Genomic DNA, 17,439 nt, shown 5'->3' on the forward strand with positions numbered 1-17,439 from the left:
GTATGATGAACTAGTCGTCTGGGAATTAATCGCTTATTTAATTACGAAAGCAACATTCTAAACTATTTCAAAAATGTCTTGTGCTTTCAAAAAACATGCTTGATATCTTGGTCACCTTAGCCACTTCTTGTATTTGTTGAATTTCCCTCAAACAGTCCATCTGATTTAAATGAATGAGTTTATGGTTAGTTCACCTAGGTGTGCTAGTGGGGTAATTTAACAAAAAAAAAAAATAAATAAAAACATTGAGGGGGATTGGATGGCAGTGTTGTGAATGAACTCATTCAAAAGAGCACATTCATTGAACAAGCTAAATGGTGAACTTAACGTAACGTATTTACAAGTGAAGAACTTGAACGTGAGCTAGTTCAGTTTTAGGAGACATTCTAGATCTGGTTTAGGTCCACATTAAACATTTTGCCTTACCCTGTAATGTAGGGGTGGAACCGAATATGGTATTAGGATAAGCGCAAATAGTGGATTTTTACAAATATTTATTTCGAACCGAATGTTTTGTCATTTATTTGTATTCAGGAAAAAATAATGTCAAATCAAATAGGCCCTGTCTGTGTCTGCCTGCTTGTGCTTAAGCTGCATGCCCGCTGACACAAGCACACGGTGAAGCTCTGCTTTCACTTTTAGGAAAATGCTGGACTTCACAAGGCCACTTTATATTTTTCCCCATTGGGCATGCAATATGTGACGCAAATTTTGACCAGCAGTGTAACGGGTTAGTTCACCAACACGCTGGTTCCACAGTCACCATTTGTTTTACACGGTTGGAAATAGAGCGGTAATTTATATGTATACTTGCATCTATTTCATTTCTTTTTGACCAGAAGGATTATAGCATACAGTACAGTGGAACCTCGGGTCTTGAAAGTCTTGGAACACGTACAAATCGGGTTACGACCAAAAAGTTCACCAAACTTTGGCATCTGTTCACGACCACACACTCGGGTGACGAACAAGCCAGTTTCCCTTCCGGTTCTTACGCGCCAATGATTTCTGCACATGTTCAGTCTCTCCCTGTGCATTCGCTTTGAACTCTGTGCTCTATTTCGTTTCCCTTCCGGTTCGTATGCCCCGGTGATTTACGCACGTGTTCAGTCTCTCCCTGTACAGTACATTGTTCTCAGTTAGACGTGCATCGCACAGAGGGACTTTACCTCACAACTGCCTCTCCACCCAGTTCCTGCTCACTTCCTTCATGCCAGAACTCGACTCATGCAAGGTTAGTTTCCTTGGATGTTTATGGTTAGTTTTTGTATAAATTGCGGATTTTCCATCCATCCATTATCCGGATTTTTCAAATGTTAATTTTTTTCCCTGTGCTTAAAACAGTGTTTACAGCGAGCGGTTCGTAAGGCTGTAGCGTGAACTTTTTTCAGTGTTATTCAATGTTTTACATTTAGTTTACTATTACACTGTGCATTCTATGCTATAATTAATTATTTTTCTGCTTAAAAATTATTAAAAAATATATATTTATATACAGTTCATACGGTTTGGAATGGATTCATTGTATTTACATACAATCCTATGGGGAAAATTACTTCGGCTCACAACCAAATCGGGTTGTGACCAGAGTTTTGGAAGGAATTATGGTCATGACCTGCGGTTCTACTGTATATGGTTATAAGTGTTTGTTGCTGGGTATAACTCAATAAAATGTATTTAAATAAAAAAGTCTTTATAATTATTGTATTTTATTCAATAACACTCTAATAGCCTAATATAAGGCATGTAAAATTGAAAAAAGTAAACTCATGGGTCATTTATTCTCACTCCTTAAAAAATACAAAATGAACTGAACATGGACTAGTCGGTCAGTGTCCAACCCGCTATATCCTTAACACAGGGGTCTGCTGGAGTCAATCCCAGGGTGCAAGGCAGGAACAAACCTCGGGCAGGGCGCCAGCCCACCACAGGGTACACACACACCAAGCACAATTTGGGATCCCCAAAGCACCTAACCTGCATGTCTTTGGACTGTGGGAGGACACCGGAGCAGATATGGGGAGAACATGTAAACTCCACTCCCAGGAAGTGAACCCGGGTCTCCTTACTATGAGGCAGCAGTGCCACCACTGCACCACCGTGCCACTCAAATTTGAAATGGTGAACTATGAATGTGAACTTATTATAATTATATTATTTATATTATATTATTTATTATTATATAAATTAATATATATATTGTGGTTGAAAGAACGTCACAAATACCAAAATAAAGGTTTGGGGACCGTCCCCGTATATTGTCGTACAGACAATAATGAAAAAATGCAATGATTCAAAGCCTTGAAAGTACAATGAACAACTTTACTGTAACAAAATGGTGGTTATATAGCACAGAAAAACAGGTGACAGGAAATGGTTGGCAAAATGGTGACGTTGCAGCAGGAACCGGAAACAACGTCATTCTGAGGAGCCGGAAGTGAGGTGGTTTGTAGGTGCTGGACATGACATCATCAATGTTGGCTGGAAGTGACGTCATCGTGGCCATTTTGAAACCCGGAAGTTGCGGGATTATTTTTCTTCTTGTTTTCTGTTGTTAAAAGAGAGTTTAGGTAAGCACAGCGTGACAACCCCTTATCTCGCGATGTTTTACTCACCTCTAGGCTCTTTGACTGCCACCTAATCGTACACGTGTGGTAATATATAATAATATTTTTTATTATAATTAATACATTATAGGGTGCCTCTCCCTTCACTACAGGACATATTTTACAAATGCAGTGTCTGCAAGGCCCCCTTACACCCCTCACATGGAATTTTCACACTTCTGCCATCCAAGAGAAGATACTGCAGCATCAGCACCAGATCTGCCAGGCTGCAGGATAGTTTTTACCCCCAAGCTGTCAGACTCCTTAACACCATGCGGCCCCCTGGGATCTTCCACACAGCCTCAACCACCGTTAAAAACAGAACTTTAGTACATGTCAGCCACTTTCCTGCAAAGACGAGTGGGCATGGAGAAAAGAACTGAAAATCTCATACTGACCTTTAAGGATTTTGCACACTGCACTTTGACGTTCTTTGATATCCTTCTGCTGTGAAACATTCTGACCTGTCGTTGTTTACACGTCTTAAACAACATTAGGGTTAGGGTTAGGGTTAGGTTTACACTGATAATTTCTGTATTATCTATATCTATTATTTATTTATTATATTACATATTTATTGACTATATTGATGTATCTAGGGTGGCGCAGTGGGTAGCGCTGCTGCCTCGCCTTTATTAGACCCGGGTTTGCTTCCCAGATCCTACCTGCATGGAGTTTGCATGTTCTCCCCATGTCTGCGTGGGTTTCCTTCGGGTACTCCAGTTTCCTCCCACAGTCCAAAGACATGCAGGTGAGGTTCACTGGCGATTCTAAATTGTCCCTAGTATGTGCTTGGTGTGTGTGTGTGTGTGTGCGCCCCGCGGTGGGCTGGCTCTCTGCCCAGGGTTTGTTTACTGCCTTGCACCCTGTGTTGTCTGGGATTGGCTCCAGCAGACCCCCGTGACCCTGTAGTTAGGATATAGCGGGTGGATGGATGGATTTATGTATCTAGATTGCATAATAGCATACATTGCATCAGTCTTGTCTTTGCACAATGTCTTCTCTTGTTTGTGTTTTAATTTTAAATTTTAGTTTTAAATTTTAATTTTAATTCTATTTTAAATTTAATAAAAAAAATTTTATTCGCACTTCATGTTGTTACACTGTGGACCCTGAGCTTCGCAATTTCATCTATCTGTACACCTGTATATGGTTGAGATGATAGTAAAGTCCGCTTTGACTTTTGACTTTGAATTTATTCATTTTAATCGGTGTGAGTTCTTGTGAGGTGTGCACAACACTGCTGGATGGTAACCAGAAAATGTGGGGATGCCTCAAGGAGTCATCAGGGGAAAATGGCTAAGCTGATAGACACTGAGAGGTTTCCCAGAGGCTGGTGCCCATCCTGGCAGCTGGTCCACTGCAGGGCCCCACTCCTGCACAATCCCACAGGGGTACGATTTCAATTCATCAATGAACCATCTTGGACATCCCAGAGGAAGTGGGAGAGGAAAACCTTACGAGGACATGGAAAGAATGTAGAAATGTGGCACTGACAAAAACCGAGCGCACAATAGGACCTGAACCTCTGTGAGGCTGCAGTGCTCCACCCTAAGGCTATAAAGCCAAATGCATATTAATGAATGTAAAACATGCATTTTAGCAGCATAAAAGAGAATTGTTTGTTCAAGTACATTTACTTTCCAAAAGCTTTTTTATGGCTTCTGCATTAAAGGCTGTTGCGTGTGCAGAAAGCACGCTTAAACCGTAATTCTCCAACTAAACTTCCTTCTGGAGAGAGCACTAAGTGGAAGCATGCTCAAGTTTATAATCACTTTCTTTTTTTTTTTATCCTAGGATAATGTAGCTTGGGTAAGGATGACCATGGATTTATTTATTTATTTATTTATTTGTTCCGTTCCCCTCCCCTGCTTTCCACTCCATTACTATTATTACTAGTTTTGGGACCAGCATGTTAAATCACTTAATCAAAGGCAATGGGTCGAAAATCTTGTTTCAGCTCTTCTTATATTTGATTAATTCCTCCAGATAAAAAAGAAGTAAGAAACACATTACAAGCATCCCAACAGCACATGCATTATCTGCTAAGCGGCTGAAAGGGCTATCATTGGATTTATCCCTCTGGGTACTGGGCAAGCGCTTCTCCACTCATCCATTCAGCAGGCAAAATTCTTTTGCTTTTTTTTTTTTTGTTCCCTATTCTCCGACTGTCACTACTGTGGCGTAAATAAATCGAGCCTCTTAACTTGAACTGCCTGCGTTGTAATTCTAAACTGTCAAATACAGAAGTGTAATGCTGTTTCCTTTCCTTAAAAAAGTTCTTACCAAACAAAGGCAGAAATCTGCAATGGAATTTTCTTATCCCATCTTAGGTCCTCAGGCTAGCGAGTGGCACATACTGCACCGCTCGAGCCGGCGAAACACACAGTCAAAATGCTGCTCCTTTGGGGTACAAATGAAATGCATATTCTGCTGAAATGCACTTAACACACTTGGCATGGGCATAGCAGAGCTGAGTCTGCGTAGGGCTTTCTCTCAATATGCTAACTTTCCTCTGATTTACTAACGTGCAGGTCGGGTTAATTGGCCTTAATTGGTGTGAACAAGTGTGGGTGGGCTTTTCAATAGATTGGCACCTCAGTTGGGGTTGCTTCCTGTCTTATAATAAAAACAATTCTTTACATTTACATAGCGCTTTATATAAAGAGTGGGGAGCCACTTAAACCACCACCTATGTGCAGCATCCACCTGGATGATGTGACGGCACACATTTTGCGCCAGTACGCTCGCCACACATTAGCTGTTAGATGGTGAAGGGGATGAGAGAGATGGGCAATTACAGACAGGGGTTAATATGGGGTCCAGAATGAATTGGCCATGGTGGGCAACTAGGCCTGGACATCAGGATACATCCTGCTCTTTATGAAGGATGCCCAGGGATCTTTAATGACCACAGAGTGCCAAAGAATGGTGCCATTTGTACAACACTGTTTCCATATCACTGCATTGGGGGGCATAGGGATTGTGACACAGACCATTGAGTAAGTGCTCACCTTGTTGGCTTCTCCACCATCTCTTTGATTAGCCCAATTCTCAATGGGTAGGCTCTGGTCACCCATGACCAAAAGCACCTTGAGCATTGGAAAGGAGCTATATAAATAAAATGTATTATTATTATTATTATTATTGTTATATCAACTTTATTAATCCCATGGGGAACATTATTATTATTATTATTATTATTATTATTTTTATTATTATATCAGCCTTATTAATCCCATAGGAAATATATAATAATAATAATTATAATAATAATAATGATGATAATGATGATTATTATTATTATTATTATTATTATTATTATTATTATTATATCAACTTTATTACTTCCATGGGAAAATTCAAATTTTTATTATTATTATTACTATTATTATTATTATTATTATTATTATTATTATTAGATTAGATAAACTTTTTTAATCGCAAGGAAAAATTCAAACTAAAGGTTTAAAAATGTTAATGAAATATATAGATAAAAATTCAAATAAAAAACAAATTTAAGATAAGGAGCTGCTGATGCTTCTTATGTTTTCTAAATAGTACTGTAACTCCTTTCAGTTCTTCTAGAAGTCATATTGTATTTTATTAGTTCTGGTAGCTCATCTAGAGCAAGCAGAGGTTTTCTGTTTTGGCAACACATTCTTTTGTTTTCAACATGAAAGCAAATATAGCTTGCCGTTGATCACATCACTGATGTAACTTTGCTAAGTAACATCGATGTAAAGGCACTGCTTTCATATGGTCAGATGTTTCGACTAATCAACGATCTTCTCGATTGTCTTGGCACATGTCTGCCTCTGGGACGTTTTCACATTCTGTATGCCTGGATTTTGTCTTGCATGCTTATGAGCCATTGTGTTTGCCATCAGTTGCTCCATGTTCACAATTACTTCTTGCTGGTTTAAATGGTTCAGCATCTTGTTTAATTTATGGTAGTATGGGGTTGTGTATCCAATGATTCTGAAATGGAAGAAGCTTGGAACCATCAGAAATCTTCTTAGAGATGACTGTCTAGCCAAACTGCATAACCGGGCAGGAAGAAAATTGCTACTCTACCACTTTACTGGTTTAAATTAAGAAAACAATGTTATCCTTGAATTCCATTATATTTAAAATATAAATTTAGTGCACTAGCAGAAATGCACAGAAAAATGTTTAATGCACAGAAAAAAAAATATTAAATGAATTAGTTACAACAAGAGCATAAATCAAAAGATCTTTCACATGTGTGACAAAGCACAATGCTAGGGCACACACTGCCGAATGTGTTCTTCTTTTATTTCCTCACCTTCTTCTTTAAAGTGCCTGCTGCATAATATTAATGACTAATCTATATCATGGGATGGATGGGATCAGGGTCGACTACATGAAATAAGCAGATAGAGTATAGTAGGGCAATACTGTACAGATAGTATGAGGCTTAACAGGGGCCATCTTGTTTTAAGAATTATGGTGATTTATGATTTATGTTGTTTTTAAGAGAATTGCTTGTACGCCACTCAAGGGCCAACTTGTTGAACAGCTCACATCGCTCACATCGCTTATTTATTTTAAACGCCACTAGCGGAATCTAATGATCAGGACCGATCTGGTCACACACCACGATGACGTGTGTGTTTCTGGACTTTCTGGATTCCCCACGGCTGTCTACTCATCTTTTTAAGTTACAATGCAACACCATTTTGTTTTACACAGGGTGGTCCATGTAAAGTGGGCCCGCCTCGACCAAGACGACTCCCGTCTCATCTGCCACTGGATATGTGGCCTGGTCGTGTTGCCTGCCTTCCTTGTCTGACCCCTGGAAACCACTTTTGTGGTGGCAGTGTACTGACAGTGTATGGTTACTTCTAGCAACATGGTGCAACTTTCCATACTTCCCGCATGTCTATGGCTACTATTCAGGAGCATTTCCCAAGCGAAAGGATTATTAGCAATTGGCCACAACAATCGCCTGACTTAACAACATGTAACTCTTTCCTCTGGGGTCATTTAAAGGGTTGCGTGTACAAGACAAATCCACGGATTGTAAATGAACTGAAGTTGAATATTGAAAGTGCGATACAGAGAATCATGTACATGAACATGCTGAACCAGGCACAGAGATGTATTGAGGCACAAGGAGATCACTTTCAGCATCTTCTGTAAATGTGAGTACCAAATTTGATCATTTTTCTCTTCACCACATAATGCAGTTGTCTCGGTGGAGGCGAGTCACTTTTTCGTGGACCACCTTGTACAATTGTGTTATGGGGATTTATATACCGGTATTTAGATTTAGATTTAGAGGTGCACAGTGGAAAGAATTAGATGTGACAGAACCATTTACGTGTTTTCCTCTTAAATCCTCCACCCAGGAAGAGGAGGAGTGATTACATCTTGGACTCCACCCCTTTTCCACCTCTTCCCACACACTTAAATATATAGATTCATAGATAGACAGATAGGAAGTGCAGTATAATAATAGATAGATAAATAGACAGACAGACAGACAGACAGACAGACAGATAGATTAGATAGATAGATAGATAGATAGATAGATAGATAGATAGATAGATAGATAGATAGATAGATAGATAGATAGATAGATAGATACGTTCAGGGGCAACTGGGCGACAGACAACTCGGCCACAGACAATTTGGCGAAAACACAACTGGGCGACAGACAACTCGACATCCTTTACCAGTTAGGTAATAGTTAGGTTCAAAGAGATTTTTAAATGATATTTAAATGACAATGTAGGGCACCGGAAAATCCACAGAATCACCTCCTTTATGAGAGTCCCAATATGTTGAGAATAAAGATATTTTAAGCCGTACTCGCAGGTCACCTTTTGTTATTCTAAATATTGTTATCATACGATTACAATCAATAGAATTTATATAAAGGATTAGTAGTTTTGGTTGCAGAAGATAATGTAAGATAGAGTTTGTTCCATCTGCAGAATAAAATTCATTTGTCAATTATATAAATTTATTTTCAACATTTTAAATCACGCTGTCATTTAAATAGAATTTAAAAATCTCTTTGAACCTAACTATTACCTAACTGGTAAAGGATGTCACGAGTTGTATTTCACCAAGTTGTTTCTTCGCCGAATTGTCTTTAGCCAAATTATTTTTTTGCCGAGTTGACAGTCACCCAGTTGCACTGAACCAGACAGACAGACAGATAGATAGATAGATAGATAGATAGATAGATAGATAGATAGATAGATAGATAGATAGATAGATAGATAGATAGATAGATAGATAGAACTTTATTTTATCCCTAGCGGACCTAAGATAGATAGATAGATAGATAGATAGATAGATAGATAGATAGATAGATAGATAGATAGATAGATAGATAGATAGATAGATAGATAGAACTTTATTTTATCCCTAGCGGACCTAGCAGTCCCATTCACAGTAAGAACTGAATAGAAGTCTTACTGTTGGTATAAAGGAGCCCCCATGGTGTTTCTTGAACTCTTCTGATGAATATTTCATTTGCTCAAAGACTACAGTGTTAGTGTTTCATGGAGAGGATGTGCAGTGTTGTTCAAAATGGCACTCAGTTTAAAAGCTCCCCATGAGACAAGGGTGCCACTTATATATCAACCACAAACAGAAACACATAAGTGTTATCCATCCATCCATCCATTATCCAACCCGCCATATCCTAACTACAGGGTCACGGGGGTCTGCTGGAGCCAATCCCAGCCAACACATTGCACAAGGCAGGAAACAAACCCCGGGCAGGGCACCAGGCCACCGCACACATAAGTGTTATTGGCAACTAAAATATTTTTCTTAGCCAAAACAATCAGCTAATAAATGGGATTGCGCTCAGTACCCCCGGCTCTTTTTATGTGTTCTGCCTTTATTTTTTACAATACATACATAATTGTTGCAGGTTATTGTATGAGGCATCTTGTGCAGTGAAGAAATGGGGCATCAGACTGGTAACAATATGGCACAGTCCTAGGCAGCCTATCAAACATAAAAAATTAATACTGTATGGAAATCAGTTCTGCTTTATTAAGTTCCATCAGTGAAGCTATAATGAAGAGGAGCAACCAGTGGGGGGTGATATGCAGTGTCTGTCCACCCATCTGGCAATCAGCATTTTTATTCCTAAACTACAAATCAAATCTGACTGAAATGAAGAAGAATGTCAAGCTAAAGACAATAATTAAGTGACAGGATAGAAACTTAATTTAAAATCTCTAGTGCTGCGTCCTTTGTCAAACTGTGACAATCGTTTGCCTCAAGCATAATTATGAATAATTTTGCCATTCTCTAAAAATTACAACCCTGATAACAAGTTATAACAAACACCAAGTTATTACTATTGTATGTTTTAGCGGGCACCGTTTTTCACGGTGACTTACAAGATCATCATGCTGTATGCTATAGGTTCCAGGAGAGTTTTTTTTTTTTATCTGGTTGGAGAAAAGATAAGTTAAGTGTCGTGTTCAAAGTGTATTTGGCCTTCTGCACATTGTTTGTTCTGTTATTTAATGTTGTCTTGATGACTGGCAGCAGTTATTTTTTGGAGACAGGATTTCCTGCACCTTAACTGTCATGTTTTAGGTCACCTGATTTCGAAAGGATTGCTTGTACGCCACTCAAGGGCCAACTTGTTGAACAGCTCACGTCGCTCACATCGCTTATTTATTTTAAACGTGTGCTGCCACTAGCGGAATCTAATGATCAGGACCGATCTGGTCACACACCGCGATGACGTGTGTGTTTCTGGACTTTCTAGATTCCCCACGGCTGTCTACTCATCTTTTTAAGTTACAGTGCAACAGCATTTTGTTTTATACAGGGTGGTCCATGTAAAGTGGGCCCGCCTCGGCCAAGATGACTCCCGTCTCATCTGCCACTGGATATGTGGCCTGGTCGTGTTGCCTGCCTTCCTTGTCTGACCCATGGAAACCACTTTTGTGGTGGCAGTGTACTGACAGTGTATGGTTACTTCTAGCAACATGGTGCGACTTGCCATACTTCCCGCATGTCTATGGCTACTATTCAGGAGCATTTCCCAAGCGAAAGGATTATTAGCAATTGGCCACAACAATCGCCTGACTTAACAACATGCAACTATTTCCTCTGGGGTCATTTAAAGGGTTGCGTGTATAAGACAAATCCACGGATTGTAAATGAACTGAAGTTGAATATTGAAAGTGCGATATAGAGAATCATGTACATGAACATGCTGAACCAGGCACAGAGATGTATTGAGGCACAAGGAGATCACTTTCAGCATCTTCTGTAAATGTGAGTACCAAATTTGATCGTTTTTCTCTTCACCACATAATGCAGTTGTCTCGGTGGAGGAGAGCCACTTTTTCGTGGACCACCTTGTGCAATTGTGTTATGGGGATTTATATACCAGTATTTCAATACGTGAGGTGAACTTGTAATACTGCTTTTCTTGTAATTCAAAAAAATGTTGTCGAGAATATTGTACTGAGCATATAAATACAATATTTTTAACCTTGACTGTAGTGGTCAAGCTGTGCAGCTGCAGCACCAAAAGGCCCACAAGGCTTTAAATACGGAGGAAATGAAGAAACTAGGAAATATTTCACCAAGGACGATTGAAAGACTTCAACATAGAGCAATGACAAAAGAATAGCCTTTGTAAATTGAGAGCTGATTAAGAAAAATAGAAAAATATAGCAAAAATGCTTAAAACAGCCAAAACAGATGTGCTTAAAAATGCAAGTTGAGGTAACCAAGTCCAATCCGTAATCGGAAAGCAGAAATCCAAGAACAAAAGTGTACAAATCTCCATAGACAGTAAAAAAAATTCTCACAAGCTCTGCTACGAATGCACTGCTCCACTGCTGTGTCTTCTCTGTTCTGACCAAATATAAAATTGGAAGGAGGATCCAGTGGTAGTGATATCAGGGTGGCCCCGCCTCCTGAGGCTCCACCCACAATCTACAGAAAATGTGGTACTTTGGTATTTGAAATGGCAGCATATTTAAAGTTATACACTTTTAAACATAATGATTCTTTAATGGCACTTTATGCATCTTTACTGGGCCGTGCGGTGCCTCTATTGCTGGACACAGCACCATTTCCTTCTGGGAAGCGCTCTGGGCGTATGAAGTTGGTTCTTTGTGCTTTGAAAAACTTACATGCATGTGTGACACTATCAAATAACACACAAACAAATATAACAGAAAATATGTTAAAGTATGAAAAAAATCATTTAAAACTAAGAAAAATAGCCAATAAATCAGAAACAAACTCAAGCCAGGGAAATATAGAACCTTGTGTCACAGGAGTGCGCATGGGAGACAGCTTAAGGGCTCTGGTGATTTTAATTACCCACCGTGCCAGAGGTTGGCACTGTGTTGGAATGCCTTCCCACTTTCACACTCTACAGAATGGAAGACTGATGACTGTTCCGCCTCTGACCTCTCAACCTTTTTTGAGTCTCGGACCCCTTTAAATATCTGATGAAAGCTATGGACCCACATAAGCACAACTTTACATGTAATGAATATAATGTGCTTAATTTATCGAGATTTGATTGTCTCATACATTGTAGCAGTGCTACTGAGAAATGAAACTTCAACTCCCAGAAGTCCTTGCAGTGGCTCTGATTGGTTGTCTGCTGTAGGGTGCAGGGGCTGCTGGGGACAAGGAGGCTGGCACGTCATTTAAAAGGAGGCCAGTTCTACAGAGTAAAAAGAAAAAGTCTCTTGTGTTTCATGTCTGGAATTGCCTGTCTGTTTGCCGTCCCATTTTGCTACCTGTGCACTCTTGTTTTGTCCTGGATCGTCTCCTGTTTTGGGTGTATGGACTGTCTGGTGTCTTCCTGCTGCATGAGAACTGTCTGAGGATTTGTTGTCATCCAGCAAACAAAGGAGCACTTCTGGTCTCAATCACACATCATCATCACATCAGGAAATACTGGTAGCACTATCTTTACATTCACATACAGCGTGCTGATCTCTGGACTATCTACCTCCATCATTTCATTTTATCAGTTGCCCTTTTCGTGGCCTTCATTGTATGTGGTTTTTGTTAGCAATTTGTGTTTATTGTAAAATCACTGGAAGGGAACTGGGATGGGATTGCTGTAGTTTGCAAAGTTATATTTCTGTACTGACCCCTACTCTCTCTTCTGTTTCTTTTTCCGGTTTCTTTGTGGTGGCGGCCTGTGCCACCACCACCTACTCAAAGCTTCATGATGCACCAACATTGATAGACTGAAAGCCAGAAGTCTACGTGACCATCATCATCAGGTCCTTCCATGAAAACCCTAAATACAAAGAGGACTGTTTGATTTATGTTAGGTAGATTGCCCAGAGGGGACTGGGTGGTCTCGTGGTCTGGAACCCCTACAGATTTTATTTTTTTTCTCCAGCATTTGGAGTTTTTTTTTAGTTTTTTCTGTCCACCCTGGCCATCGGACCTTACTTATTCTATGTTAATTAATGTTGACTTATGTTTATTTTTTATTGTGTCTTCTATTTTTCTATTCATTTTGTAAAGCACTTTGAGCTACATTTTTTTGTATGAATATGTGCTATATAAATAAATGTTGATTGATTGATTCGTTTATTATTGTGTAGCCAGTAAGGGCGCACTGCACAATAACGTGCAGTGAATACCCTTGACTTGAGCATTCCTAGCTTTCATCCTCTTTCTCTGTACGTTTAGCATTCGTTTGCTCAGAGGTTGATGTGCTTGCTGCTTACTGAGCAGCTTTTCTCTTCTCCAGCCAAGCTGCCTGCTTCTTTTCTTCTTTCGTCTGCATCTTTTCACATTAAAACTGGTTAAATCAGTGTTTGTGTTGTAATTACTTAGTACGTTTTCTTATATTTTTCACTTAAGCTGGCACTTAAGTCTTCCATCTGCCTCAAGAATGATTTAAGATATGAAGCGGTAGAGGAAGTGACGGCGAAGGTGGAAGGGATGAGAATGGCGCATGTGTACATTGTAATTGATTCTACATCCATCCATCTATCCATTATCCAACCCGCCATATCCTAACTACAGGGTCACAGGAGTCTGCACGAGCCAATCCCAACCAACACACGGCAAGGCAGGAAATAAATTCTGGGCAAGGTGCCTGCCCACCGCAGGGCACACACACACAGGACAATTTAGGATCGCCAATCCACCTAACCTGCATGTCTTTGGACTTTGGGAGGAAACCCGCGCAGACATGGGGAGAACATGCAAACTCCACACAGGGAAGACCCGGGAAGTGAACCCGGGCCTCCTAACTGCGGGGCAGCAGTGCAACCCACTGTGCCACTGTGACGCCCTAGTTCTACAATAAAATAAAATAAAAAGAGGAATAAATCACCCTGAAAGTGGATAGTAGACGTCACATAGTATATGTGTACCAAATTTCAGGTCAATAGTTCAAACAGTTTGTGAGCTACAGGTGATTTAAAATCCTGGACAGACAAACGGACAGCCACGGCACGGTATTATATAAGAAGATACATTCTTTAATTTCTGTTTTATTACCGGTTGTTTTTTTGACTCTGCCTGGGAGTGTGTGTGAGTCAGGCCAAGGCTGGCTATGTTCTTAGGACCCCCACCAAAACAATAAATAAATCATCGTCATATCGACAGCGTGATTCTTAGCTGGGATTTTTAGCCCGCTACAACATTTATGATATACACAAAGTATTATTAAACTTTTAAGTAAACAATCTAAAAAAAACACTCCTTTTTATGCAAAAAGTAATGGCCACTCCTTATAATTATGAAATACAATCCATCCATTATATCCTAACTACAGGGTCATGGGGGTCTGCTGGAGCCATTCCCAGCCAACACAGGGCGCAAGGCAGGAACAAATCCCAGGCAGGGCACCAGCACACCGCAGGACAGACACACACCCCACACACACTGGAGACAATTTAGGATCGCCAATGCACCTAACCTGCATGTCCTTGGACTGTGAGACGAAACCCACGCAGACACGGGGAGAACATGCAAACTTCACGCAGGGAGGATCCGGGAAGCAAACTGAACTCTCCTTACTGCGAGGCGGCAGCACTACCACTGCGCCACCCTGAAATACAATCCTCTTGTGCAAATTAAAACAGATCTACTACTACTACGTTTTCTACTACCATTACTACTACTACTACTACTACATCTGCTCTAAATCAACAGTACCGGGCTGTATAGTGACTATAAATGTTAATTTAAAATTATCTGACCCTCACGTACACCCTAAGACCGATCCATGGACCCCATAAGGGTCCACAGACCTCAGGTTAAGAACCCCTGCTCTAGGTGGTATCACACCCTGCGGACCCCACGACCCACATGAGCTCTTTTACAGTTACAGTTTGATCTTCTCCTTATCAAAGTGCAAGTGTTTTTGCTTTCTGGTCTGTTTCTTAGGGTGAGAAAGATTTATGTAATGTGTAATTCACGCTGCAGGATCGGAAGCAGACGCGTTAAGTGTATAGTGTTTAAATATCAGGTTGTACCGCTGAGAAGCAGATCTCTAGCAGATTTTCTCTAATTAAAAAAATTAAAAAACTGGCATACCATGCAAGCAGCAGGCTGATGGGACTTCTGACAATAAGCATGATAAAGTGCCATTTGAGTTGCTTTGAACTATGATGTAGTAATTAAATAGTCTGGTAATTAATCAACTGAGATAGCATTTGCATAACTTTTAGGTTGAATTTCTTTTCCCGCATATGCATTCTGGGGAATAATTTCCTGTTTATTAAACACAGCATTTTTTTTTTTCTTTCAATTTGTTTTTCTTTTTTCCGATGACACAATGTGTGCGGAGGTTGAAGTGGCAGAGGAGAGCTGCTGATATAAATAAATGTATTTTATTCATTTAAATATATATTTTTTTAATCCTTACTTAAAATGAAGTTGCTGTACATGCCCACACGTTTGTTTTATTATTAGTATAAAGGACAATAAACAGGTCTCTGATCTGTAGCTACATTGTGAGATGCCACCATCGTCCATAAATACATTTTAAAAGGCCCATTTATGCCATTTTTTTTTTTCTCCTCTTCTATGAAGCTTTTAAGTTGCTGTCAGCTTTATACCGCTGACACGGACCATTGGACATTGAGTCAAGTAGACAAGTAAATATTTGTGACATCTGACCTTTGAGCTCTCTGGGGCAGAGTCCTTTCCTTTTGTTACTCACCATCTGGGCCCCTTGTATCCTGCTTCATGTTCACCATAGTGGAGGTGAATGAAAAGGAAACTGAAGTGCCTTTTAAAATGACAAGGGCCATGCATGAGTGACTCTAATGCACCCTTCCCCGTTCCCTCGCCTTCCCCTTGTTATCTCTTCTTCTTTTTATTTCTCACACACACTATTGATCCAAGCCATTCCTGATTGGTGACAATTTGCCAACTTTGTTGCTAATTAGCCAAATGTATTTTTTACGTTTTTTGGAGCAGTGATCAGCTGTGCTGTCTCAGAGCTCCATGGATCAGGGTGTCATACTGAGTTCACGTGCTAAATGACAACTTCTTTGGAGCTGCCACCTTTGACATCTCAGTTTCTCCAATTCATTCTGTTCATCTGGATTTCGCCGTCAGTGTTTTTGTAGAAAACATAAGGTGGCCGTTTCCCTTACGAACACAGTAACTTCACAAAGTCTACAGAACCCTTTCGCTTCTTTCATGTTTTGTCATCTTGCAGACATCTGCTAATTTTACCCTTGCCAAGTAACGCTTGATACCCCATGATGACAAAGTGAAAACCGGATTTTAGAAATTTTGCAAATATATGAAAAAAAAAGTGAAATATCACCATGACCTAAAATATTTCACCAACTTAATAAAGACATCAACCAGTTGCAATAAGTGTAGAATGCAGGAGACAGAATCATAATTAGAAAAAGAAAAGTTGAGCACATCTCACCAGTTTTAGCGCCATTATACTGGTTACCTGTGTCATTTAGAATTGACTAATATTTTTTCCAAAAAAGCATTGTATGGCTTCACATAGAAATCAACATAAAACGTCTGTTGCTGCATGCTGTGGCTACCAGTTTGCCAAGAATCTGCGGCAGGCAAGCTGCCAGGCTGTGTTCACGTGGCTGCATGGGGCAGCAGCAGCAGTCACAGTGGATTGCAATCTGGGTTCTACCTCTTATCATTGTTAAGTGGCAGTCCTCCCAGATGAACAGTGCCATAGGCTGTGTCAGTTACATGAACCTGTTCAGCACCACGATTAGCTGGGGACCACTCAGGTGAATCTACAAAACCTCACATTCGTTTTTGATCGCTTGTATCATAATCAGAGTCCGACAAGTCTTAGTCCGATTCAGAGAGAACAGGCAAAACCTCGTCCATGGAGTATTTTGCTTTATGCATTCACTTTGATCTCTCACCAGATATCAGTGCCATTTTTGCCATTGTCTGCGCCCTGCTACCCACAGCAGTGCAGGAAATCCCGGTCAAAACCAATGAAGCTAACTTACCTTCTACAAAAGAGAGTTTAACTAAAACGTAACGGTTGGTTTTGTCACAGTTTACAGCTGATTACCGATTATCATAAGCTCCTCCTTTTGACAAAAGTCGACATCAGCCCTGAAAGAGTTAATATACAGAGTGGCCCACGAAAAAGTAGCCCGCCTTCCTGCCAGAGTGGCGCGCCAATTGATTACCCTCATCACGAAAGCTGTGTAGACGTAGTGCAAACGTGTGAGTACGAGCTGAGCGACATGTATTCCATTCCACGAGTACACCTTCTTCCAACAGGACGGCGCGACTTGTCACACGTGTCACAGTCAAGAATTCGGGAGACATTTACAGAAGACAGGATTGTCACCAAAGGATTGTGGCCGCC

Source organism: Polypterus senegalus, chromosome 7 (assembly GCF_016835505.1).
Source record: "Polypterus senegalus isolate Bchr_013 chromosome 7, ASM1683550v1, whole genome shotgun sequence".
Classification (NCBI taxonomy): domain Eukaryota; kingdom Metazoa; phylum Chordata; class Cladistia; order Polypteriformes; family Polypteridae; genus Polypterus; species Polypterus senegalus.